The sequence below is a fragment of the Balaenoptera physalus genome (assembly GCF_965194825.1).
Source record: "Balaenoptera physalus genome assembly, chromosome: 12".
Taxonomy (NCBI): Eukaryota; Metazoa; Chordata; class Mammalia; order Artiodactyla; family Balaenopteridae; genus Balaenoptera; species Balaenoptera physalus.
The window spans coordinates 3,098,702-3,122,137 of NC_138897.1; the positions used below are offsets into that span (position 1 = coordinate 3,098,702).

The 23,436-nt window shown below is 45.6% G+C and overlaps 1 protein-coding gene across 6 annotated transcripts in view; it reads left to right on the forward strand.

The window, feature by feature from the left end:
• ZNF516 (zinc finger protein 516) overlaps positions 1-23,436 on the forward strand; it is a 112,675-nt gene that overhangs the window by 755 nt on the left and 88,484 nt on the right. For 5 of the 6 annotated variants that reach the window (XM_082417333.1, XM_082417335.1, XM_082417334.1 and 2 more), the window contains exon 1: positions 2,908-2,991. The exons of the other annotated variant lie outside the window; for it this stretch is intronic. The gene's annotated coding sequence lies outside the window, so the exon portion shown is untranslated. Of the gene's footprint in view, positions 1-2,907; positions 2,992-23,436 lie in introns of those variants that run through there. 6 annotated transcript variants of the gene reach the window in all.

Genomic DNA, 23,436 nt, shown 5'->3' on the forward strand with positions numbered 1-23,436 from the left:
AGAGCCCGGAAGGGAAGTTAGGGCCGGGGTGGGGTTGGGGACGAGGGTTCTCGCAGTGACTGAGGCGGGGTGGGGAGAGGGGGTCTGCGTGGCAGGGGCTCCTCGGAGAGGCACCCAGCCTGGCGTGGCTGGGGGCGGAGGAGGTAGTGATCGCGCTGTATACCCGCGTATATACTAGAAAAGAATACTTGGGGTGTGTGTTGGGGGGGTGCAAAAGCGCCTCCTCTGCCATTTCCAGGGGGAGCTAACCTACTGAAGAGTTACGATCAGTATTTAGATTGAACCGCCTCGTCGAGTTTTAAAGAAACTTTGTATGAATAAGTTTGTTAAAAGACAGCCGAGTTGGGTATTTAAAACAGTGGTTCATGAAGGAAGGTTGGTGTGCGGTGACAATCAGCCCTGGTGGGCTTGGGAGCCGGTGGAGCCTTGCTATTAGGGACCCGAGAGACCGAGCCTTTTACCCGAAAAATGTGGGTCTGTAAGTCAGCCTCGCTTATTATCAGCGTTAATAAGCTCCCCGCAGCAGACCGGGATGTGACCAGGGGCTTCTGGGGTTGTGTGTCTGTGTTTTACTCATTCCGCTGGGCTTACTGATAAAGAATTACTTGGTCTCCGGGTGTGCAAAGATCAACTTGCTCAGCCCTCTTTTAAAATATATTCATTCTGTGCCTTATTTAATCCAGATGCACAAAAAGCCATTTGCTGCTTCATTGTTGGTTTACATTTTTTGAAAAGGCGACTGGTGTAACCTGTGGAATTTGAAATGCAAATAAAAGCCTGTGGGAGTCGAGGCAGAACAAATCAGCGTTTATAAAGTGGAAAAGATTTAATGTCTTTGAGATCATTGCGGAGGAAAAAAACTGGAGAGGGGGAGTGATTTTTCAGGGAGTGAATTGTGACGTCAGGTCTTTTTGGAAAAGATGTTATTTTTAAGGTCTGAAACCCGGGTATGTAAAGTGCTTACAGGAAAAACAGATTACAAGATTAACATCTGTTAACATGATCGTTTATCTCCAGCCAAAAATAGGTCAGTTCTTTCTTAAGGAAACACGAGTGCTGGCGCATGCTTAAATAATAAAATTAAAATAATGAGTTCATAAATTAGGACCAGCGTTTGTTCTAATCTGACCTGTGAAGAACATTTTTTAATTTCGAGATCAATGAAAGGTCAAAGTCCCTTTTGGGTGTTGAGAACAGCTTCACCCTGCGTCCATCCCCTCCCGGATGACCCCCTCCTTTTCGCTGCGCTCTCCCTGTCCTCCCCCACCCCGATTGCTAATTTCCCCTTTCATCCATTGAGGAAGTACAAAATATATTTAAACGGATATTGTCTGACGCCCCCCCTCGTTAACGAAGGCAAACTCTCTCTCGGCGCAGATGGCTAAGTTTCAGACCTCTGCTGTTGTTTTACCAATAAATGAAACGGTAGGGAAGGGGAAAAAAAGGAAACAGCCTTGCGAAGTCTCCCTGCCCCCTGGGTGTGAGTGACGGCTCTCCCGGCCAATCCGCAGCGGCTTTCTCCATCCCGGAGGTAATTTGGGGTGTGAGTGTGTACGCGCGCGCGCGTGCATGCGCCCATGTGTCTGCACACTGTTAAATCCGACCAGCCCCGCGCGTCCTCAGGCTCCTGATTTGCACAGTTGTGAGCTGTAGACGTGGACACGCTTTTATCTGAGTCTTTGCAGCTAGATGGGCACGTGGCAGTCCAAATGGAGACCCTCCCTCCTCCGAGTGTCCCCCCCGTAAAGAATGGGCGTAAGAAGTGCTTTCGGATTCAAGTCGAAACCTGCAGACGGGGAAGAAAAGGAGTGATGCGATTGTGCTTCTCAGAGACGGGGGAATCGAAATGTGTGGTTCCTTCCGTCACGTTCCCACGCGGCAGGCGCGCCCTGCGCTCTTGGGGTCGGAGGGATGGAGCCCACTCGCCGGGCGCTAAGCGTAGCCAGGTCGAGGATTGTTGAAACTGGTGTTAACTGTAAAAGTGAAGGGCAGCATGGACCTTCCAACTTCAAATTTTATTTTCTCACTGGCAGTTGATACTTAGTCCATGGCAAAGGCTAGAATGTGACCTGCTCATGGTCAGAGTTCTGCTGCCCACCCGACTTATGAACGCGAAGGGCTGGCCGTGGCTCCCGCGCACAATGGGCACATTCACGGGCGGAGCGCGTCACGGGCCGCCACACGTTTCCTACGGGTTTAGCCCGGCACCAACTTGCCTAGGAATACTGGTAGCGCTGTGTGTGGACACATGCTACTAGTCGTATAGCATCTCTGGTCAGTACTGGAGTGGCTGTGCTGCTTCGCTCTGGGATGGATGGCGATGCTGCAGGGAACGGGTTAAGGACCCACATGTGCCCCCTGCTTCCCCGAGACCCCTGGGAGGCACCCTGCGACCCGGCCTGGTCCACGCACGGTGTGTCCGGCTGCAGAGCCGCGCGGAGGTCTGCCGGAGGGTCCACGGGCGACCCCGGGCGACCTTCGTCCTCTCCCATCAAGATCCTAACTCGGTTACAAGGTGGTGTCCAGAGCTCCGCGCCTCCCGCCCGGGCCATTTCCGCCCCCTAAATCCGAGGACGACTCGATTCTCTTCCCCCCGCCCCCCAATCTCTGTGAGCTCGCGGATTGAGGAATGGGCAGAAGGGGGAGGTGTCGCTAGATTAAATCATTCCTATTTCTGTTTCTCCCGCTGGTGCGGCGCTGGGCCTGGGGCGCCTGGGGAGGCGGGGGCCAGGCTGGGGCCGGGCGGGGGCGGGGGCATTTACCTGCCCGCCACGGGGGCGGCGGCCTCTCGCGGCCCGGCTAACTGGGGGAGGGCCGTGGGCGGGGCGGGCGGGGCGGGGAGGTGGGGGAGGGCCCGGCCCGCCCCCCTCCCCCCGGCGCCCGCCCCCCGCCCCCGTCATGTGGAGCGGACGTCACACGCCTACACTGTAACCCAAGAAGTGAAAGAGACGGGGACCCACGGCCCAACTTCGCACCGTAACAAAGGCGGGGGTCCGTGCGGGCCGGAGAGGGTCTGACTGGGGAGGGAACGGGCTGGCGGGAGGGGGCGGGGGATGAGGTTGGGGGTGGGGAGTGCAGGGCCCGGGGCTGCTCTGGGGCGGGAGACTGGGGGGCCCGGCCGGGGGGTGAGGGCCTGGTCTGGGGCGGGGTCTGCGCGGGGCGGGGGAGTGCGGGCCGGGCCGGGCCGGGCCGGGGGGCCGGGGGGGGCGGGCTGCGCTGGGCCCCGGCTGGGGCGGGGGTGTGCGGCGGCGCGGACCGCGCTCCGGGGGCCGAGGCGCGGCGGAGGCCAGGTAATTGGTTTCTATTTTAAACTTCACTTTGTCCTGGCGGAGGTGGGGCGGTGGGAGAGGCGTGGCCCCCGGGTGATTACATAAGTGTTCATACCTGACCTGGTGCCGGGCCGCGGGCGGCGCGCGGATTTGGGCGCGAGGGGCTGGTGGGCACCGGGCCCGGGCGTCCCCGTGCGGGGCGGCCGCGCGTGGAGTTGCTGCGTCGTGCGCGTGGGACCTGGTGCGTGTCGGCCGTGGGGAGCCCGCGTGCACTCTGGGCTGCGGCTGGAAGCCCCGGGGTGTCCGTGGCTGGGGGCCGGGCCTGCCGGCGGGGTCCACCGCGTAACAAAGGGCAGGGCTGCGGGACCCTGGGCCGCGCACCGCGCCGACCTAACGGCAGGTCACAAAAGTCTTCATTAAACGTGCAACAGACCGGCATTTCCCCCATGAACCTGCCCGTAGATCTCCAGTCTTGATTAAAGATGACTTAAACATTGAGGCGCTCCCACCCCGTGGCGGTGTGATAAATACCATTAAAGGTCTGACCGGAGGAGAAGCAAGGGTGGTTATTCCCCCAGCAGGATCTTCGCCAGATTATTTTTCATGCCTTCCTGTTAGTATGATCGGAGTATTTTGGTTTAGGAATGTAAGTGCTACTTTAAGGAACTAGGCATGCATGCTATTTGGTAGGATCTTTCTACTGCCGCGCAAAAAAAGAGAGGTCGTTTTATCATTTGTTTGTTCCTCCTTCATTTTCTCTTGCATTCTTTGATTGTGGCGTCAAAATAGCTGTGTTATTTATATTGACACAGACTGGCCAGAATTAACTATCCCACATGCCACTGCTGCGCAGTTTCCCCGCCTGTGTGCGAAATTGGAGGGTGCGGAGCTGGCCGGCCGTGCCTGGGTCTGAGAGTTCGGGTCCTGGAGAAGGACAGTTTCACGAGAGCAACTCCCACGCTGTCTTGAATGGACCCTGGGAGACCCTGAGCTCTGCGCGAGACTCCAGTATTTTGGTAATGGAATTAGAATTTTGATGTGTTAAGGTACAAATATATTATGTCTGGTATTTGTCTTAGTTCATTAGTAAGGCTTTATTTTGTTAAACTTGCTAATTTGAATAAAATGAAACGTTTAGAGCACATTAACATTCTAAAAAAAATAACAAGCCCAAGGGATGTGCCATAAAGCTAACTGAGAAGAATGCGAATGTCTGTAAAATGAAACGGGACAGCCAAGGAGCATATTTGGTAGGTACAGGATTCAGCAGTGGGAAAAGAGAGAGGAGTTTTGCTTCGTTTCATTTCCGAAAGCTTTTGTTTGTCAGCATAATCTTTCCAAATGGCTTAGTATACTGAAACTTGCTTCATCAAGGACTTTTAACTTTTGGATGTGTAACTGATACTAGTCAGTGATGACTTGAGAATAGTTTTCATCACTAGTCTTAATCCCATTGTTATTTGTAGAGGACCTTTAAAAGTTGACTGACTAATTTAGAGATTAAAGTTTCCTTGGGGCTCTGAAGTCCCACATTTCTAACTTTATGAGACATCTCAGAGACCAGCCCAGAGTGAATAGAATGGGAGATGTCTGTGAAAACAGGTCGGTGCTGAAATCACCTTGTCTCCACTTCCGTGAATTAAACTTTAACTTCATTTACCTTACTTGCTCCTACGTGGAGATATTTGAGTCTTACAGGTGGAGCATTTAACTGGGGAGATTAAGTTTAGCAACAATTATGTGAAAAAGAAAAGGAGACTTCTTTAAAGAAGAACTCAAAGTGGGGTAAACTCTAACAGATGGTTTTCAAAGGCGTTACTAAACGGAAAAATGATAATGTGACCTAGGAATTTAAGTAGAGTTTAGTCATGGATAGTTCTTGAAAAACTAGTGCTCAGTTTATTGGGTTGCTGTGGATTTTTATTTATTCATTTTCCAGGATACGTATTGGTCTTATTCATAATTTACCAGAAGGACTCTTATTAAGAATTTTGTGGGAGTGGCTGTAAGTCTGGCTGGAGATTGTGTTTAGAGTTTCAGCTGCATTATACCTTAATGGCATAGAAATAGGAAACTGAAATAGAAGCTGATTCTGTTCGGCGGGAAGGAGCTTGTCCAGACGTGTGTACTTTCCTTTCATAATATATTTGTTTTCAGTGTTGAAGACACTGCACTCTTTTGGTTTTTATTGCATTTTCAACATTGGTTTTACTTATATCATTAAAAGTGATATTTTGCTTATAATGTAGCTAGATTTCCAACTGAATAAAGCAACTCTGTTGTGCAGGAAACAAATAACTTTTTCATTGGTGTTTGATGGCCAAATTTAGCTGGAGACAGCTAACCTTTCTCGGTGATAGGCATAGATTTCAGCTGAAGGCATAGAACTAATGGTAGAAAGCAGAAGAAAGTGAAATGTATTTGATCAGATATCTGCAGTTATAAATATTTGAACATAGAAGTAACATTCCTTCTTCAAAAGCAGACATCTTACATGCTGTAAATGTTTATGCCTTTTAGCACTTGGATGGACTTTTTCTGACACAATCAATTCTTTCAAAAAATGCATCTCTTTGCTGCCCTAACCCCTCCCCCTCAAAAGCTCTAGAGGCTGTGGGGAAAGTTCCATTAACTCTCTTCTTACTGAATGCCGTCCAGAGGATACTAGTGGGCCTGTGTGCTGCGTTGCCCTGGCCCCCGCTGCCTCTGTCCCCCTCGCTGTACTTATACCGACGGCAGAACTAGCACCCAGCACATGGACCTGCCTTGGCTTGCTTAGCACTGGGCACCTTTGATCTTTTCTTCCGGAATTATTAATGTCTAAACAGGAAGAATTCACTGCATCACTGTCTTTAGCTCCCAGACCCTTATGCTCTTGGTAGGAAACATCATCTCATTTGGATTTGCATTTTTCAAGTGAATAGAGCCGTGTCAGGAGGTGGATTTGTTCGGAAGTCTGATCAGGTGGTGTTTGGAATACATCTCCATGTGTGGTATAGAGCTAGGCTAGCAGGATGGAGCTTTGAGAAGGCAGATGTGAATGTGGAGTGTGGGTGTGCATCCCTGGGCTGCCATTCTGTCTGCTCTGGAGTTTGGGTACCAGCAATTTTTCGACTCTCGTTCTGCGCTGGGCTTGGTGCTAACCGGTGGCATGAGTCACACAGGTGACGGTGGCCCTCTTCTCCTTCCTGTCTTCTCCTTGGGGATGTCACCCCCAACCTTATCCATCTGATGACCAGCAGTATGTTGGCAGCAGCCTGTTAGGGTTTGAATGCGCCTTGGGACCACAAGAGTGACAGCATTTTTTAGATTCAAGCCTTTGCCTCCATTCTCTCTGGACCCAGGAACAAGTGAATTGTGGTGGGGGGGGGGAGGTAGGGAGGTGGGACATTTCTCTTTGATGGAGGGGTGACCTCTGCCCTGAGTGAGCTGAGATCCCGCCCAGCCTCTCTCACCAGAGGGGGGAGTGATTTATGGGAGGGCGTCCTCTTTATCCTCTGACTCTAGCTATGAATACCTTACAGTTTTCAGAAATATCGGCAAATCGTCACGAGCCCATGTTAAGAAAGGAGTCACATCAAATGTTTATCAAAGAAGAATCTCTTAATACAACAAACCTTATGGGAAAAATAAAGAAAAACTTTCACCATAAATTTAAAATGTCTCATCCAGTTCTTTTAAAAGCACCTTTATTTTACAATTAATTTTCTTCGGGAGAGGACTATTTGAGGGTTATGACTTGAATAGTCATAGGGAGGATACATGTATAGGCACTATAAATGCACTGCTTGTGTTTGAAATTTACACTGTCTGCTAAGGTATATCAAGTATATTTTAGAGGGACTGGTAAAAATTAGCAGTTGCAACTGTCTGTTTTGTGTATTCTTTATCCCTTGCATCTGGCTACACGTGATTTGAACAGCTGAAGCTTTTCTTTCCAAAGCTAGTGCTGGCTGTCATATTTATGTCCAGAATGAAATGTTTTCCAGTAGCATACATCGGAATCGTAACGAAGTATCATTTTGTGGCTTTCAATATCCCTTAAAAGTAGTTTTCCGAAAAAGAGCTGGCATTTAGTCTTCAGTGCCAATGGTACTGAAAATTACAAAGCAGAAGTAATTAGAAACGCAACTATTTTTAGAACCCAAACATGTAAATATGTGTAAAATGATGAGTAAAACACCACACCGGTGAGTCGAAAAAATCAATTTACGAAGCAGCTCCACTGGGTTTAGATACGTTTTACTGTATATTTCAAATATGTGTTCATTCGGTAGATTTTCTTTCTTTTTCTTTCTGTTCTGTTGTTGTTGTTGATGATGGTTTGCTGTCAGGAATTTAATCAAGTCATTGCGTTCCAAAAACTGACTTTAAGAGACGTGTATTTTATGTGGTTGTGAGGTTCAGACACCACCTCGATGGAGTGTTGGAAGTCGGTTGAGATATTAATGTATTTTATTTTCAAGACGAAAGTAAGCTGGCGTTTTATTCCTTCAAAAGCAGGTAGGCTTGTCTCGCACCGTTTCTGGCACCCGGAGGACTGCTGTTGTCAGCTCAGCCCTCGGGTGCAGCTGTCTTGTTATTTTCTTGCTCATTTAGGGGATGGGGAGCTAGGCTAACTTGTGGTGGTAGCTTTCAGGACGTAGTTGAAGGGAGACTCTGAAAAACTGAGGTTCTCTGGTAAAACTCTAGTTTTTTTCTTAGGCACTAAGAATTAAAGAAGAAAGCTTTTTTCAGCATTATTTGGTCTCGCTTGAAAAACCCTCCCCTCTTCACCTCTTCCCATGTGAAAGGAAGGGATATTTGTTTAGGAATTTTTGTCCTTTGTCTCAGAAAAGGGCAACATGTGCCTGTGTTTGCCATATGGCACTGTTTAACCTACGTTACTTGGGCTGACTTGGGCTGCATGAGGTACTGATTCATTTCAGCGCTCCAGAATGTTCTTCGAAAGTTAGGGCAGTGAAGGATGCATCCAGAGATGTGCCGAGAGGCTGTGTCCTGTCTCTAGCAGCTTCTCATTCTGTTGATATTTGAGGGCTGTGAGCAAGTGCCACTTTTTTTTTCCTGAAATAATTTTTGTGGGAAAGAGTTTGACATTAAATGTTGGTTGATGGTGTTGATTCAGGAAGACACACAGCCCAAAGTGAGTAGTTAAAACTTCTGCTGGTTGTAAATAGGTTGAAAGTTGGGCTAGTGAGACAGGACTTTTCACTGTTTCGTTCCTGATTATTCTGGTGACTTTAACCTAGAGCTAAAAAAAAAATGTGTTTTTTTTTTTTTTTTTTTTCCCTTAAAGAATTAGCTATTTTTTTTTGAATGGATGGATGAACCATTGGACAGATGGGTGATCCTCTTCCATAGTTTAAACTTTTGTGGTGCTGTTCTGGGATTATCTAGATGTTTTCGTCTTGTTTTGTTTACACGTGTTATTTTGAATTTTCAGATAGACATGGATTTAAATCACAAGGGTAGCTCCTCTGCTAGATGCCACGTCTCAGGAAGCTGTGGACGTGGAGAATCAAGATCTCTGCCTCCATTTTTAAGGTCCCGTATGTCTGTGGAGTTGCCCACCAAAGCTCATGTGTGTCCAGATAGTCTCCTGCTGAATCTGTCTCATTAGTTTTAATCGTACTGTGTTTCCTGTTTTAAGGAGAGAAGTAAACACATTTATACTCATTCATGTGTGTTGCCTGTAAAGCGTATGTGGGCATATGTGGATGGGAAGGTACCTCTCAGAGAATCTGAGCGGTGTGAATGAAGACTGCTTTGGGTGACACATCATTTATATTGACACCGTCAGTGACCTGGGGCGATTTTTGTGCCATTTGGAGAAAATATGATCATTCACATTGATAATCATAGTCTCACCAGATGGAGATTCATTATACCAGAGCTTTTCGTGTCTTTAGCATGACCATTAGCATAACGGTGATAATTTGTTCCTTGGAGTAACACCAAGCGTAATTTAAATTAGTGTTATTGTGATGACCCAGCCAGGTGCTCAAGTGGCTTCCTTAGTTCAGACATGGCTTTTTACTTTTTAAAACAAGAGGCAAGGACGATGACCTCATTTCTAAAACCAACTTGAAAAACACAACTATGAGTAAATAACTGAATTCCTAATGTAAAAATACTTGCCATAGCAACGTAAACCTGGGACAATTCTGCAGAGTCATGGGATTAGTGGTTTAGTGGTAGGATTAAAATTGGCCTCAGTAAATTACCCTGGTGACAGAAAAGCAGAGTCTGTTAAGGGTTTTACAGGAAGATTGGCTTATCAGTTATTTTCTAGGTTGATGAAAGATTATGGGCTGCTTAAAATTTGAACTTTACAAAGGAAGGTTAATTTTTCTAATAGCTACACATTTTAAAGTATCTGTAGGGATTGGTTAAAAAAAGAGGTTACAGCAGTTAGAATTAGGGATTTTTTGTGCACGTGGGAGTCCATTGACCATCCGTGTTCATTTAGCTACAAACGTTCAGAGGGCAGTTGAGAGTATGCATTTCAGCCAGCGGTTAAATTAGGTCTTTCCAGTGTCCATGGAAATAGTAGACTATTTTGGAAAGTGCATTAGATCTTTGGGGCCACAGAGGCACCATTTAGACGCTTACTGAGCTATACCTTCGTGGCCCGAGCAGGTTACGGGGGTGCATTGCTCCAGAGTAGGGTTTTCATGTCTGTCGGGAGTTTTCAATTGATTCTACAGAATGACCATGAAGGGAAACATTTACTTTCCTGGTTATTTACCTTTCGTTGTACATTTATGTTACTTCTATTTGGACTTGTTTAAAAAGGCTCATACTGAGAGTTATATGTGTGTTATTTGCAGCTGACTTAGAGATGATTTGGGGGTGAATCTGGACATTTTACAGGTACTGAACTGCAGAAGGACTTAGTGATTCGGCTGAGGCCACAGTGATGGAGTTGAGCTCAAACCCAGGTTTCCTGAGTCGCAGTCTGGTCTCTTCCTGGTACCCCGTGCTGAGTGCACAGAAGAAAGTGAGGTCGCCATCTGAGTTCACAGTGAGCTTGTCGAGAAGGTGCAGGGCTGATCGAGCTCTGCGAGTGTAGACCTAGCAGAGTGGTGGGTTATTTAGGACAGGAGGGAGAGGGCTCCACTTCAGTTTCACTTTCTGTTGCTTAAATCTGTCTCCAGAGAGAAGAAAAAATGATGACTAAATTTTTGCAGCTCTCCATGGGGATATCGTGTTAGTGGGAGAACTGGATAAACTGTCCCACTTCAAGGCCACCCAGCATCACCGAGCTCAGACTGGGAGGAAACGGGGAAGCCCTGTCGTCGCCCAAGACCTGGCAGCTGTGGGCACCCGTTCCCAGCTCAGCACGGGGCCCGGGTACAGATTTTCTCGGGTGACCCAATGGTTAACACCCTACTCTCATCACTTTTTATAAGAGAGTAAATACAGAAAGCAAATCACCAGCAGGGGATAGAAAGTCCTAGAAGAAAAAAGCCAGCAAAACATCGCAGGGAAAGGGGTCCTCGAGGACCAGCGATGGCTGAGATAGACCCGCAGTCTCTGGTGGGCCTCCTGTCTGAGGCCGCGGCAGAGGTGAAGTGCACGCTGGTGCAGAGCAGGGCACGTGCAGGGCTGGGCTCTCATCGCGATGCAGCGGGTCACTGCCAGGTGGGTTGGGGAGAGCCACAGGGGAGACCAGAGCAGGTGGGCACCTTCCCTTGTGCACATCTTTGGTGCAGGTGGGACGAGATGGCAAGGAAGAGGAAGACAGGTGGGGGAGAGGGGCAAGCCGACCACGGTGAGACCACGCTTCCCTTTTCCCTGCTGGTGATGGCAGTTCAGACAGGTGGCCACAGCACCCGTGGGCCTGGCTGGCGGGGTCTTGCTCTGCTCCTGGATGCTGTATAGGGGATCCGTTCCCTCTGCCTGCTCCGGCAAACTGGGAGCTGGGCCAGGGTGCAGTGAATTTGTCTTCATCGTGCGAGAGCCGCTTAGAAAACCTGTCTCCTTTGCGTTCTCCACGTGGGCAAACATAGCCAACATTCTAGGTTTTCTCTTAAGAGGAAAAATCAGTAAACTGAGACCCAGATTTTGCATTTGTTTCCCCTTCTCGGAAGAAGATAGTACTGAGTACTTTTTCATTATTTACCTGACACTATGCCCTAGGTAGTTTGCTACCTTTCTAGAAATTTCTCCAAATACGTAATGACCCATCTAAACTCAGATTGTAGAGATTTATTTAATCGGTGTATGGACATCATCCTGTATGCCCTTCTGTGAGGATTTTGGCAGGCTTGTTGGAGAATCTGGTGATTGAAATCCTGTTATTCGTCTGTTGGTAGGCAGAGTTTGCTTGTTTATCCCCATTCCATAAAGGGTATGAGGTAACACTTGAGGTCTACATTAAATATAGAGTAAAACATAAATAAAAGTCAAGAACAAGGAAATGAAATAATAGGTCCTGACAAGGGGAAAATAGGATTCCATATCCAGATCATCGTGTTCCGTCCTGTGGGTATATACTTGGACCAAAATTTATAATCTGAGCTTTCTGGTCACTAAAACAAGAGTGAAACAGAGCCATTTATATGTCGAATTGACAATACGGGCAAAACTCACCGGTTCTGTGAAAGAGAAGCCTTTTCTAGCCTGTAACCCTAAAGGAGACTCCTCACGTTGATTTGTATGTTGACCTTTTTCACAGGCCACGTGTTTTCATGTAGATGGTCTTCAATGACGCTCTTAGGGTAGGTCTGCGGTGGCTTTCCAAAGGTGGTTCCTTGGAGCTACCCTGGTACAAGGAGCCGAGGGCATCAGAACACAGTAGTACCCCGCATTGAGAGCTATTTTTTGAATCACCATGACAGTACAATCCCAGGTATTGAGCATTAACAGTTTCTCGCTATATTAGAAGTTTAATTTTTACTACCAAGGACTTATAGACGTGAATCAAATTGGGTGAATGTCTGAAAAACCAGCCCCCCAAATAAATAGCTCATAAATGCTCTACCAAGGCTCATTTCCTTTCCACAAACATCCATCTCACACCCGCTGTGAGCAAGGCTCCCACATTCTGTGTGTATTTTGTTTAGTATTTGTAACAGTTAGGAGATAGGAAGTCATTCTAGTCCCCTGCCCCCCACTTCCTTAACCACTGAGACTCTCGCGGTTAAGGAACTTGGGTTATCTGAGAAGACCATCTTCTGGGCAGTCACCTTGAGTTTGACCTTCCTTATGCTCATTGAAGCCTAGAGACTTTGAGTCTTGGTCTGAACCATCTGGAATTGTGTCACTGTGGAGATCACATCGTGGAAGGCCAGTGTTCCTCCTCCCGGCCCCTCCCGCTTTCTAGGTGGCCGGGGTTACTGGTGGATCCCCAGGAGGAGCTGGGAGCCAGTGTCAAGGGTGCCCTGAGCTGGGACTGGCCACCTGAGCGTGTGGGCCCCTGCTCAGCACGTGGCCATGTCTGTTGTGAAGGTGAGCGGAGACTTCCAGTAATCAGTCCATCAAGAAAGAGCGTGGTCTGGGGATTTGAAGCAGGGAAGCTCCTGCATCAGCGTCCAGCCGTCCAGCCAGCTAGGGGGCATTGGCCCACCTCAGCCGCCTCTTCTCCTGGTCGGCTTAGGGAGCCTGCACCAAAGCCCAGAGGGGCCTGAGCTTGGGAAACTGGGGTCTGTATTTGCAAATCTCTAGGGCAGGGGTCGGCAGCCTTTTTCTTCCTCCCTCCCTCCCTCCCTCCCTTCCTTCCTTCCCCTCCCTCCCTCCCTTCCTTTCTTTCTTTATTTTTTTAAATTTTTATTAGAGTATAGTTGATGTACAATGTTGTATTAGTTTCAGGTATATAGCAAAGTGAATCAGTTATACATATATATACATCTCCACTCTTCTTTTTTTAGCTTCTTTTCCCATATAGGCCACTACAGAGCATTGAGTAGAGTTCCCTGTCCTGTACAGCAGGTTCTTATTAGTTATCTATTTTATATATGGTAGTGTGTATATGTCAGTCCCAATCTCCCAATTTATCCCTCCCCACTGGCAGCCTTTTTTTGTAAAGGGCCAGATAATAAATATTTTGGGCTCTGTGGGCCAGAACTTCTTGTTAGAGCTAATTCACTCTGCCTTGTAGCAGTTATAGAAGCAACCACAGACAACACATCAGTGAGGAAATAAGCTTTATTTGTGGACACCGAAACTGGAATTTCATGTCATTTCATGTGTCACAAAATACTCTTCTCCCTTTGATTTTTTTCCAGCCACTTAAGAATGTAAAAACCATCCTCAGCTCACAAGCCACACAAAAACAGGTGGTGGGCAGGCTGGCTTTGGCCTTGGGGCTGCAATAGGCTGACCAGCACGCTAAGACAGTGCTGCCTGGTAAATAGAATGCTGCTGTCGTTTTCAATTTTCTAGTTACCCCATGGAAAATGGTTAAAGAAGTGGGTAAAATTAATAATGTGTTTTATTAAACGCGGTAGATCCAAAATGTTCCTTGAACACGTAAATGACATGAAAGTTACTGCTGAGTTAGTCTTCGCTCTTTATTTCACACTAAGCTTCGCAAATCTGGCGTGGATCTCACACTTAGGGCTCAGCCCGATGTGGACTCGCCCCTTTAGCCCCCGTGGAGATGGCACAGCTGCGGGGCTGGAGGTGCTGCCCGGGCGGGTGCCCCTGCCGTCAGCCAGGGCCTGGTGCTGAGGTCGATGAGGAACCTTCACTCCTCCAGTTTAGCTGTTGGTAGACAAGGACTCTAAGGGGAGATACGATACTTTGGAAATATCTCAGCCGAATCCCAGCAGCTTAATTAAGGGAGAAAAAGTTCTTTTTTACCACTCTCAAGCCAGGAGCCGGGGTCGGGGGGCGCTGGGCGCTGAAGGGAGGCTGGGGCCTGACGCCACGTCATGTCTGTCCCTCGGCGAGTCCCTGGTAAGTTGGCCCAGCATGCTGGGAACCAGGAGCCTTGCTGTCTCCCTGTTCCCTGCTGCGAGCCCCGCCTCTGCTGTAGCATCCAGAAACTCAGAAGTGTTAATCCCGGGTTGCAGGTGTGTGGGAAGGAATTGAAGTGTAAGAGGCAGCCTCTGGCTTCCAATCCAACATCCAGTCGTGGTGCCTTTTGGCCAGTTCTGGAGCCGGTATGCCTTTACTTGTTCATCTGTGAAATGGGGTGAGATGCTGGCCTCCCCCGAGGGCCGGTTAAAGGACAGTGTGCCTTGTACCCGAAAGAAAGGGAGCGGAAAGCAGACTAAATTACAGATGAAGGTCACTTACTCGAGAATTTCAGAACACAGAAGGATGGTTCCAGTTTATTCTCTGTCACATCTAGTGGTAGTATGTTAACGTATAAACTTTACATCCAGCATAAAAAAGCATTTGGTTCTTCCTACATTTTGCACATTAAAAAAAATCACCTGTTTATGTTACAGAGGAGGTGAGAATTGTGGTCTAATTCAATTAGATAGATATACTTTATATTGAGCATATTAAGCCTTAAACCTGTTTTATCCTCATTTGCCGCCTTTTTTGCTTTGTTAACCTCACAATATAAAAAGCAACTTTATAAAATATAGAAACTGTTAACTTCGCTTGGGGGCTTAAAGTGTATCTGGAGTGAAAACCCTGGGCAGAGTTCATTGATTATTTTGTACATCGTTGTTGTAATGATGGTAGGACACCAACAAAATGCTCTTTGTTGGAGGAACAGAGTATTTTTCTGAGATTGTGCTCTTGCAGGGCCTCCCCCTGCATTCTTCATGGATGAACTCGTGCCGCTCTCATTTCTGCTCCCAGGTCCTGGGGATGTGAAATACGGTTGTTGGATGAGAGCTCAGTACACTTTGAGCTCTGTATCAAAGCTCGTGAAAGCGCTGACGTAGGGGGTTTTCACTTAGGAGGGCCGTGTGGATGGAAAGGCAAAACTTCTTTTCCTCAAAATGGATCTGGAACCAGTGTGTTTCATCAGTCTTTTTAAAGTAGGTCATTTCCATGTAATACTATTAATAATAAGAAAAATGAAGATTCTTTCCCCCCAAATGGGTAACAATAATGGTTCAGAAAAGGTGTTTCTCAGAGGGAAGAATAAAGTAAGTAACTCAAAGCAAATGATCTCCTTTAAAGGATGCTTCTTTCAAGGAGATGAGGGTTAAATACAGTGTCATGAATTTTTGTTCCTTCATGTCAGCAGTATTTTTGGCTATGATTCGTATATTATTCATGTGCTGTTAGGAATTACAGCGAGAGACACAGGTCCTGCCCTGAAGGACTTTACAGTGGGCCATTTTGTGAGTGTTGCAGAGTATGCTTGGGGGTGATTTGGCAGCCAGCTGGAAGGAGATTTATAGGTATAAAATTGCAAGGGAGTCACATTGTGTTGGGATATTTATTACCTGCCACAGGTAGGCACAAAACCCTGCCGTTTTAGGAGACGGAGCAAAGCTCGTCTGTATCCCCATGTGTCTCAAGACTGCTGTTCCGTTTGGTTATTAAGTTTTGTCACCTTTTGAAGGTGAGACCTGGTGAAATTGCTTCCTCATCCTGGGGCTGGTCCTGCCCTTTGCCACGATGCTGTGGTTTACCTGCTATTCCTGCCTGTAAATCCAGGTTCAGGTCAGCAAGTTTATTATTTAGACTGAAGGTCACGTTCCGTATCTTGCCCTATCAGTCACTGAAATGCTTCTTTGGATGGTTAAATGGTGTTGAGACAGACTAGAATTCTGTTTACTCTCCTGCTTGTGGACTCCTAGTATCAGTGTTCAGGAAACTTATCGGACTTTAAAAAAAAATAAGATCCACTAGCGTTCAGGTAGGATAACAAAGTCCAGATCGACATTGTTCAGCTCTGATAAAAAGCACTGTTTCTCTTTTTCTGTTTCATTGGCCCAACAGAACAGTGCTTTGGAGACGTGTGCAAGTTTAGGCAAAGGGATACTTCCACTCGAAGGAGAAATGAGAACTTCTGGTGTTAGGATCACTGTTCTTTAGTGTGTGGGCCTGACTTTCTTTGCAGAGTTTTCTAAATTCACATGCATCTCAACGAGTTAGATTTCATAAGTTGGCTCTTATCTGGAGAATGATTGAAGGCCCCAGAGCCAGTCACCCCAAATTGGCCGTACATCTGGGGGACTCAAGAGCTTAGGCAAGTTCTACCCAGTCACGTGAAATTTATGAGTATTCATTTGCCTGAGGATCTGCTGGTCAGATGGGCTTCAGTATGACAGTAAACGCAAGTGTTCTGATTAAAACATCCCTTTATTAGACAAACCATGGCTGGGTTTGGAGGTTAGTGGAAAACAGACACAGGACTGCAGGCTTACATTGAATCACTCAGGGCAGAATTTCTTTCCTGTTCACTTGAAAGTCACTTTGTTTAATTCACTTTAAGATGTCTGAAGTTGGAACTACGAATATGAGCTCTGTCCTATTTTTTTTTTAATAAATTTATTTATTTATTTATTTTTGGCTGTGTTGGGTCTTCGTTGCTGCGCGTGGGCTTTCTCTGGCTGCGGCGAGGGGGGGGCTACTCTTCCTTGCGGTGCGTGGGCTTCTCATTGCCGTGGCTTCTCTTGTTGCGGAGCAGAGGTTCTAGGCACACGGGCTTCAGTAGTTGTGGCTCTCGGGCTCAGTAGTTGTGGCTCGCGGGTTCAGTAGTTGTGGTGCACGGGCTTAGTTGCTCCGTGGCATGTGGGATCTTCCTGGACCAGGGCTCGAACCCGTGTCCCCTGCATTGGCAGGGGGATTCTTAACCACTGCGCCACCAGGGAAGCCCTGTCCTATTTTTAACTGAGAGGAATTGTAGTAGCTGAGCACAAGTGGGGTTCCTTTCCCGTTACCCCTTAACTTTGTTTCTTGTGTAGCATCCCATTTGCTGGAAGGGAGTTGATCTGAATGTCATTATTCCAGGGAATTAATATGAAGCGATATACATTTTAATTATTGAACCAGAATTAAACGTGGACAGCTGGGACCGAGGTCTTACACGGTATTTCTCTTGGTAAGGGGGTAAAGACACACAGTACTTCACTTTGAAGACATAGAGATTTTCATAAATAAATTATGTAGAAGTTCACAAAATGCTATGAAGACACAGCACTTTTCCGTTAGGGGTGGGTGGTGTGGAATTCACGGCAGATAACACGTTAATTGATTTTCAGCCACATATTTGAGTAATTGAGTTATAGCCAAATACTTAGGATAGCGTTCCACTTGCCTAAATTAAACTCTTCCTTTTCAGATAATTATACAAAATGCAAAGTTCGTAGACTGCAAAGACTCCATCATCTTTGCCGGCAAGATATTTACCATCCAAAGAGGAAATTGCATTTTGAGAAAAAAGAACGTGTGAGAGATTTCACAACATGAATGTAATTTTATTTTATGCAGGCTACAATTTGTTGAATGCCTTCTAGATGCCAGTCGCTTTATTAGGCATTTAAATTCAATAATAGCTTAATGAATATATGTAGATTTTTAATATACATATATAAACTTTAACTTAAAAATTAAAATCTGACCATGTTACATGAGTTTTCCTGCAACATTAAAAAAAATTTTTATTTGCCCAAATTAGTCCTTTTTTAAAAAATTTTTTTAAAATTATTATTTATTTATTATTTATTTTTGGCTGTGTTGGGTCTTCGTTTCTGTGCGAGGGCTTTCTCTAGTTGCGGCAAGCGGGGGCCACTCTTCATCGCGGTGCGCGGGCCTCTCACTATCGCGGCCTCTCTTGTTGCGGAGCACAGGCTCCAGATGCGCAGGCTCAGTAGTTGTGGCTCACGGGCCCAGTTGCTCCGCGGCATGTGGGATCTTCCCAGACCAGGGCTCGAACCCGTGTGCCCTGCATTGGCAGGCAGATTCTCAACCACTGCGCCACCAGGGAAGCCCAGTGCTTTTTTAAAAAGTGTTTTATTTTGTAATCTTTATTTATTATTTTTGCCCACGCTGCACGGCATGCGGGATCTTTGTGCCCCGACTAGGGATTGAACCTGTGCCCCCTGCAGTGGAAGCACAGCGTCCTAACCACTGGACTGCCAGGAAAGTCCCTGCAACTTATTTTTTTTAACGTAACCTCACAACTTACCCTTTGTGGGATGGGTGGAGTACAGTTGTTTGCACACCCCGTCTGTGGTTTCCAAATGCCCAGTACCCAGTGTGGTCCATTCTGACCCGTCGGAAGGGAATTTGGGGTGAGCATCAGCCAGTGGGAGTGGGCCAGCTCCCGCCAGGTGGATGTCACCCGGGGAAGCTGCGCTGTGTTTGTCCCCGTGGGGGACTTTGTGTTGCTACCCATTTCCTCGTGTGCAGTGAACCTCTGTGATACAGTTTTGTGCACGTGTGAGAATGTTTCTTTGGGGTTAGTTCCCTGAGACGGAATTTTTGGCAGGAAGGGGCATTTTCATTGATGGATATTGACGCATTTCCCAACAGGATATCAAAATGCCATTTTACAGCCCCAGCAGCAGTCAGGGACCTGTGGCTTTCTCTTTGTCAGCACTTGGTGTTATCAGTGTAAGTCTTGGGCAACTTGATAGGGAAAACACCGCATTGTGTTTTAAAAATGTAAAGTCACATTTAGCATTTCTTAACGTTTGTTGACTATTATTTCTCTTGTGAACCACCTGTTCACTTACTTGGTCGGTTTTTCCACTGAGTTATTCATGATTTGTTGCTTTGTAAGAACATTTTGTTTATTAGGACAGTAGCTTTGTGCTTTGTTGTTGCTCACCAAACATTCAGATAGCCTACATCTGAGTTGTTTCTCAAAAGGTGTGTGACTGAAACTGATTTTTTTTTTTTTGCATTTGAGTGGGTGAAGGAGTGTGTAACAGTTCTTTTGATTTCTTACCTGATTATTGTTCTGGTTACTTTTTCTCTTGATTCCTGGATAGATTTTGGACATTTATATTTTACTAGAAAATTAGTAATTTCTTTCAATATTATCACACTTATTAATGTTTTGAAGAACATTGTATTCTTTTAATTTTCCTTCCTTTGGTGGTCAGTAGACCTGGTTTTCCACAGCCCCTGCCTTTTTTTCTCTTGATTAGGCCAGCTTGTCATTTTTCTCCTTCATTGGGCTTATCAAAGAGCCAGTTATGGATTGCATTTATCAGTTTTGCTGTTTTTTTTCTCTTTTTCTGATTTGTGGTTACCTTTTAAAATTCAAATTTACGGATTTTAATTTTTCTTTGTTACTTTTTGATTTGAATATTTCACTTACATATTTTCTTTACTTTTAAATCCTGCAGCTGGTTATACTTTCAGCTTTCTGTGTGTCCCATAAATTTTGACACAGAGGAGTTTCAGGAGAGTTTTGCAGTTGCCCTGTGATCTCCTCCTGCCCCAGGAGTTGTTACAGAGAGTTTAAAATTTTCCAAATGGGTGGACTTTTGTTAGTGTTGTTTTTGCTTTCACTTGTTAATTTTTGGTATCGCAGTACTATGTATGGAGCTTGGGAGATCTGTGCTGTTTCTGATTTAAGGAACTGTTAGAGCCCATCTTTGTGGTCAGCATGCAGCCAGCTTATCTCCTGTTGTCACTTTAGCAAAGTGGCTGGTGTGGGGTTTGATACTTACATACTAGATTCAACTCTACTTTTTAATTCAAGTCTTCTATTGTTTTTGCCTCTTTAATCTGCCAGGTTTAAGAGAGATTTGTTAATTCTCCCAGATCCATTTTCTCTCTTTTGATCTTTCCATGTATTCACTGGGGTGTTTGCTTTGTGTATTTTGTTCTCTGTTATTTGACTTTCAAGGTGTAGGACAAGCTTATTCTTTGTGATTTTTTTTTTTTTTTACCCTTAATCATTATAGTATGACTTTTGTGCAATTGAATGCCTTTTGAACCATGAATTAAACTTTTAGTGATATTTCTATCTTCACTGTTGTTTTTGTTTGCATTTTTCTGGTATATTTTGTCTGTGTGTCCAAATTTTCTGAGTTCCTTCATTTTGGGTGTCTTCTGTATGAGGCAAATAGTTGGATTTAGTTTTTAACCCTTTCATTGAGTCTTTTAAATAAGTAGATTCCATTTATATTTTTTGCTGAAACAGATTTCTTAGGTGTTCTTTCCTAATTTTTTAAAAAACTTTTATCTTGTTTTATGCTTTCTTCGTTTCTTTGTTTTCTGTTTATTGGTGTATGAATTATGTTTCCTTTAATCCTTGAAATCAGAAGGTAGATAGAAAGTCCAATGTTTTCTGTTTTACTAGTGGTTATATTTATAACTTTTGCCTAAACCCCTGTTTCTCAATTTATCAACTTCAGTAACAATATAATTTGACTTCCTCTTTGGGAAGGGTGAAGAAATGAGTGCTTCTGTTACCTTCCTCCCTTTCTTTATCTCTTCCCCTCTCCCCACACAGTATTGTAATTCCTTTTTTGGATGTTGTTTTAGTCTACTGTTGTTAATTTATTATTTTTACATTGTATATACTGTCTTGCAAGAAATGTAATAATTACATGTTTATAGGTATGTCACAGTTACTTAGACTTGATTCTGTTTACACTTATTTCTTTGCTTATTGGGTTTAGTGATCATTACCAGATTTTTTTCGTTTTTATTTTTTTGCCTGTGAGTTCTTTGAATCTTCTTTTGTTTGGCTGGATTCCCTTTCCAAGTAGATGGGAAAGGATGGTTCTGGGGAGGACAGGAGTCCTTGCTGGAGTTAGTTCCCTGAGCAGGAGAGGGTGCTGGGGAAGGACCGAGCAGTGGGCAATGGGCAGAGCCCAAGAGAGCCTCGAGGTGCTCGTGTGTGTGTGTGTGTGTGCACACGTGTGCGAGCGCGGCAGGTGGCGTCTGAGAGGTTGTTAGGGGCTGTGAGTGACCTTGAGGACGCTGGGCTCTGTGCACTGGGTAGTGGGCGTCCTGAGGGCTCTCACCAGTGGTGAGGTGATGGGTTCTGGGTGACCCCTCAGTGGTCTGCAGCAGGGGGCTCGCCGGCGGGGGGACTGAAGACGGAGCTGTTTAGGGAAGACGGTGCAGGGCAGTGCAGAGGGAGGGTGGTGCTTGGGGGCAGACCCGTGGCCGTGAGACTGGAGAAGGGGGACCCGAGAGGGGCATTGGAGGGTGCGGTCCTGGAGACGTGGTGACGGATTGGGCCGGTGGGAGATGGAGGGAGGCCCAGTGTAGACGTGGTGAGTGCGGGGCCCGGGCTTCCAGGTCTGGCCCTGGTAGAGGCTGCACCCAGACAGTGTGGTCCAGCTTCCTAAGACTGGCAGTGCCTCCTGCGCTGGGCCAGGATCTCTGTCCAGTTACATCGTGCAATTCTGTGAGGCCATCAGATGTTCGGGAAGAGACCTGACTGCTCCTGCGGGAATGTTTCGACAGCAGTGGCCTGGGCCTTCCGGGTCCCAGAAACACTTGTGTTCCCTGCTCCCCCGCCAGAAGTGGGCAGGTGACAAAGCACTCAGTCCACGCACGGGCACAGTAAGGGCCAGAGAAATACGCAGAGGCCACACATCCCGGTACAGAGAAGGGGGATGAGGCCCAGGAAAGCTCCCTGCAGGGGGTTGCTTCTGTCTCATGCCAGGTGTGGGAGGGGATGCAGACCAGCCTTCTCACCTGTCCCACCAGGATGCTGGTGGCAGAGGATGCCTGCCTTCTGAGTGCAGGAGGTTGAGGGGTTGATGACTGTCATAACCTCTGAACTGAGGATCCACTGTGCATACTTGTAAAATTATTCTGTAAAAGTTCTGAACAGCAATAGTGTTTTTATCTGATTCTAATTTCTTCTGGCCAGCAGGTTGGTGAGGGAGACTGTAGGTCATGTCTTTGATGTGGGTAGAATAAGGCATCTGAAAGTTGTCTTCTAATTAATCAGCTTGCAAGAATACTTTTAAGAAAATTACTTGGGAAGGAGAAAGGAATATAGAAGGAATTTTAAATATCAGGTTTATTGGACTTTATGGAAACATTGTCAAGGGAAGGGGAAGCCGTGCAGTATGTAGGATTTACATAAAATCACAGAGAAGAAGTTCTTAATGTGAATTAGGTCAGAACTTCATTGCTTTTGGCCGAGGATGGTTGTAAAATATTTGTTACCAAAAAATGAAGTGGATTAAAATTCTCAGAATAAACCGGAGAGCACAGAAGAGGATTCGTATGGAATTTCCAGCCCAGGAAGAAGTGGGACATTCCAAAGCTGATTTATAAAAGGGCTCCTTGGATCAGAGCACTACACAGTGTCAGTTAAATGCCGCATCTAAAATAACTTGAACTTGGAATTTCTCAAGCCGTTAGTGCAAAAAAGAGTCACTGTGGGAAGCATATTGTGCCGGATAGAAATATACCCTTTATGGGGTTCTTCTTTCCATATTCGAATTAGAATTGTATTCTGAAAACTTCTGATTTGCTCCAGAGCTAAGTTAAAATTGGGGGGAAAAAAAGGGACTCTTTTCTGTAAGTTTTTGGCCCAGACAACTCAGCAGAGAGCATGAAGTGTAACAGGGAATTTACAAACAGGCTGTTCCAGATTCGGCCCATGAAAATTGGCTGCCTCATCTAGAAAAAAATTTTTTAAGCAGTTGGTGGATTCTAGTGATGACCTCCGACGTCTAGAGGTCTAATCCTCATTTGAGATAATACTGTTTCCAGAGCAACGTATTTTAAGTAATTTTAACAATTTATTATTGACCTCATGAGGCCTGTAAATATTATTCACTTATGTCTTGTCTTATGATCTTTAAGGGAGTACAATATTCAAGCATTTTAAATGATTTTAAGCCTTTAAACTCTACATTGTTTTGGCTTTTTATTGTGGTAAAATATATATAAGGTAACATTTGCCATTGTAACGATTTTTAAATGTACAATTAGTGCCTACACTGGTTTTTTAATTAGTGAATATTAGTTGAAAGGAACATAAGACAACACCGTGATTTTTCTAGGTACAGTGTGACTTAACCTTTCAGATTCCAGGGCTTGAGAATAAAAGAAGATAAAAATAGAAAGTGAAGTCTCTGTTTAGTCCCAACATTAAAATTATATTTTTAAAAATATTAAAGTTTCTGGTCAGGAGATTAACGTTACCAAAATCCCTTTTACCTGAAAAGTGAATCTCCTCCCTTGGCCCAACTCAGTAATTTTATTTAATTTCTTTTTACCTTGAAAGAAAGCACTTTTACCCTAAATGCAGTAGTGGAAACTATTACCAGGTTTTTGGTTATTTCAGTGTGGAAGGGAAAATATGTAACCTGAA